Source organism: Elephantulus edwardii, unplaced genomic scaffold (assembly GCF_000299155.1).
Source record: "Elephantulus edwardii isolate Elephantulus edwardi_28Jun2011 unplaced genomic scaffold, EleEdw1.0 scaffold00026, whole genome shotgun sequence".
Classification (NCBI taxonomy): Eukaryota; Metazoa; Chordata; class Mammalia; order Macroscelidea; family Macroscelididae; genus Elephantulus; species Elephantulus edwardii.
Window position 1 is genome coordinate 7,452,919 of NW_006399776.1, and position 4,373 is coordinate 7,457,291.

Consider the following 4,373-nt stretch of genomic DNA (forward strand, 5'->3'; position numbering starts at 1 on the left):
GACTACTGTCCCCTCTAAATCTTAACAACCTGTATAAAAAGAAACTGTCTGCATGCATGCCGCTCTGACCCTTTCTGTGAGTGATCACCAGACTTCCCTCGCAGACCACTTAAAGTCCTATTGGTTACTTGGGACCGGCTTCTTTCTTTCTCTTTCTCTCAATTCTTTTTTTCTAACACATGGTGTGTTGGCTGGGAAAAATACCTGTCTTAAGGCTGAAACTTCCTCTCTACTTCACAACTGGCCAAGAAGGAGAGCAAGCCTACCCTCCGAGCTCACTAACAGCTAAACGGTGGCCGGTGGCCGGTCGTGACCCGGAGCTTAGCTGCCCTCTAAGAGGGAGCGGCTCTTTGCAGCCTCATTGCTACGTGAGCGGAGCAGGAACCTGCCTGGGCTCCTTATTGGTGTGGCTTGTACCCTCTGGAACAGGCCTAACTTCTCCCTCTATGTTTTATCTTTCTTTCCTCTTACCTTTCCTACTGGTCCCAAAGGTCAAAGGGCATTTGCTATTTGAATCAGACACACTGTCTCAATTCCCAACTGCCTAAGGCTATCCCTTCAATTGAGGTTAAGAGCCCAACCACCGATCTTTTCCCTCTCTCTGCTTGGGTCTCTGGGACCCCCTTCTGATACCCTATGAGAGGACACTTTCTTGGCTGTCAGAAGAATCTACTTGGTGAGTGTCTGGCAGGGGAGACGTCCCACTGCCAGTTTCTCAATGCCCAGGCTTTCTTTTGCCTCAATATGAAGGCTGGACCTTCTGTCCTGGAGGTTCTGCCTCCTCTAAAACCCCATCGGCATTAAGCCTAATTTAAAGCATAAAAGACTTGCCCCTTTTTATACTCAAATTTCATAATTCAGCACGTTCAATCCATCCGTCCTTCAAAATACAGATACCGAAATGGCAAATGGTAAGGGATTTCCTATGCCCAATCTTTCTTTACTGTCTGCTTTTCCCCCTCTTTCTGCTCATCCTGCTCAGCCTTTCAGCTCCTCATTACTAACCTCCCAGTCAAAACAGAATCTTAAGAAGTCCCCTGCAACTAAAACATCACCCTCTTACTTCCAAACCTGACCTGCAGATGAAACAACATCCCTCCCTTTTCTAATCCCGATCCAGCAGATGACCCCCCCATCCCATCCTCCCTCAACACTGCAGACCAAATCCCACAGACAAGTCTGCCAGGCTTCTCTGCCCCACCTTTTCCACTAAAACCCTTTTCTCCCCTCCCTGCTCTCAAAATTCAGCCAACCATTCCCCCAAAATATATGAAAGCTGTCTAGTGGCAATGACCCTTCCTTCCATTTCTTGCCAAGACCTATTTAATCTTCTCAGGGTAAATTCTGAGACTCAGGAAAGTCTTACACTAAAACAGCAAGTAAAAACAAGTATTACCATTACTTCTGTTTTTCTCACTCTCTGTGCTGATAACTTGATGCTTCTCAGTAGATAGTCCTTAATCCTCTCACTTTCCTGTCTAAATAATCAGTTTTATCTGTTTCTCCCCCATCTTCCTAACTTCCTACAAGAAGCATATAATAAGATTGTAAGTAAATTTAATTTCGTTAGTTGTTGTGCACCATAGAGTCATAACTGACCCATAGTAACACCAGTTTTCAGAAGCAGTTAATCGCATGGGAGGAGATTGTCCATCCTTCTCCTCTGGAGCAGCTGATGCCTTGAATTGTGTGCCTTTGGCATTTCAGTGCAGCTTCCTTCCACTAGGCCACCAGAACCCCATTTTGTTAATATTGCCAGTTAATGTGAAATAAAGAAAGATTTGTTAGTGGCTGGTTAATGTTTCTTCTCTATCTGATACAGATCTGCTACATGATAGTAAAGATATTTGTAGTTTTTAGTGTTTTCCTCTGTTAATGGCTAATCATTTAGAGCTGAGTTAAAAATTTTAGTAGCTAGTAAGAGCTGCTATCTCTTCCATTTTACCCCAACCTTCTAGAAACCAGTTGATCAGCAGTTTTTAAAAAAATTATCTTTTCCTCCTTTTTAAGTTTAATATATCCATAGTTTGAAGCTCATGGAGTCTGACAATTCCAGTAAAAAACATAATAAAGACACCATGAGAGTCCATGTTCTCTTTAATGAAAAAAAATTTGAAACTACTCTAAATTAGCATAAATAACACAAAAGAAATAGCCTAATAGTGATTCTGCAAAAATATTCACTACTTTAGACCCTGAGTCTCATGAAGAAAGAACAGTGATAAATTCCCATGTAATCAATTAGTCTGCTCTTGATATTAGGAAAAAACTTCAGAAAAAAGACTGTAGGCCCCCATTGTGACCCAAACTAACTTTTAACTGCTGCTATTTAAGTGTTCAACAATAGAGACTTCATTGAAGAAAAGAAAGACTAGATAAAAGCTAAAATTTTTAAGACTGCGTTATGCCTCAAGGCCACTACAAGCAAGCTGCATAACATCTCTATACCCCTGGAGAACTCCTGAGTATCCATGGATGTTGCTGGTAAGATAATTCCCTTTCATCTTGACACTGGTGTGAGTTATTCAGTCATAAAATCTTTTAGTAACCTTTCTCCCTCACAACTTATTATTATGGACATTGAGGAGAGACCTGTAAAGAAATAATCCAACTCTCCTCTTAAACTATATATAAAATACTATTTTCTCATCAATTTCTAGTTATATCTGAATTTTTATACTTATATTAACCAGAAGTTTGTTATGAAATTGTAAATACTTTTCACCCCTATTCTTCAAATTACATTTAAGTAGTAGTAACTCAATGTCAGTAAGCCTCACTATGCCCCCAGAGTTAAAAAGTATATGTTGTTGTTGTTGTTTGGTGCCATCAAGTCGTAGATGACTCATAGTGACCCGATGAACGAATAGCCTGAGCACTGTTCGTACATAGAGTTTCCGGAGGCAAGCCATTTCGGAAGTGGATGCAGCTCCTGCTTCCAGGAAAAAGTAAGTATATAGCCAGCTATTTAAGCTGATACCTAACCTTCAATAGCTATAGGAATATCACTTGTAAAAATAACACTTAAAACCAAGTGCAGTATACTCTTTTTTTAAGTTTTTAAAAAATTTATTATTAATTTCAATGAAAATTTACAGAGACTTTGGATTTCCATTTATTCATTGTTGTACTTTTCTCCCCTCCCAACCCTCCCACCTAGTACACTACCCTCTTGGAAAAGTAAAATTCTTTCATTGTTTTACAGTCCCTCCTTCCAGTTCCACTCCACTATACAGCCTTCGCTCTGGACTTCTGTCATGACAAAAATACCTAATCACATATCCCTTTTAAACAGTTTTCTTCCTCATCTGTTTCAATGCAGTATACATTATTGAACCCATTTTTCTCAGTCTCCCCACAACCCTGATGTCAGTCCTGGTTTACAACAATGGCACCATGCAGTATTTGTCCTTTTGTGACTGAGATACTTTACTCAGCATAAAGTCCTCCAGAGTTACCCGTTTTGAATAATATCGCATGAGTTCCTTGTTTTCCAATGCAACATAGTATTCCATTGTGTGAGTATACCACAGCTTCTCTATCCATTTGTTTGTTGATGGGCACTTAGGTTGTTTCCAACTCCTTGCTCTTGTGAACAAAGCCGAGATAAACATGGTCTGCTTGGATATCACTTATGGTCTCTTTGGGATATATTGCCAGTAGTGGAATTGCTGGGTTAAACGGTATCTCTATATGCAACTTTTTGAGAAAGCACCATACCGCCTTCCACAATAGTTGCACGAGCAGTATACTCTTAAAAAAGCCAGTATCCTCTTTTTTCTGAAGATATACAGTCTAGTGTCTATCATTAAGCAATTTAAAAAAGCAAGAATGATTTTTAAGAAATCTTCTCCTTTTAACAGTCTCAACTTAGCAGTCCAAAAGTCAAATGGTAAAGATTAGTCCAAGACTTAAGATCTATCAATAAAAAAAATACTTCCTCTGCATCCAATAGTGCCCAGTCCCTATGCTCTAGTAATCCAAGTACCTGCAGAGTCTATTTCTCAGTATCAGGCCTGAAAGATATATTCTTTACTATGCCTCTCCACTCTGACTTTCAGAAAAAAAGACCCTAGCTAAATTATGCCAGCAAACTCTAATGAGATTGCCCTACTGCTGATTCCTCAACAAATATCCAAATTATCAGCATATGAGATCTTGAATAACAAACCTTTGTCTATAGCTGTTCTTGAAACTCATACAGAAGCAAGTTATCTTTTTTTTAATTAATTTTTATTAGTTTTAATGAACATTTACAGGGATTTTGGGTTTTCATTCCTTCATTGCTGCAACATTCTCTCTACCCTCCTCCCCAGTTTGTTCTTCTTCCCCGCCATCCGAATGTCTGTTTTAATTGTCCAATTGCCACAGTG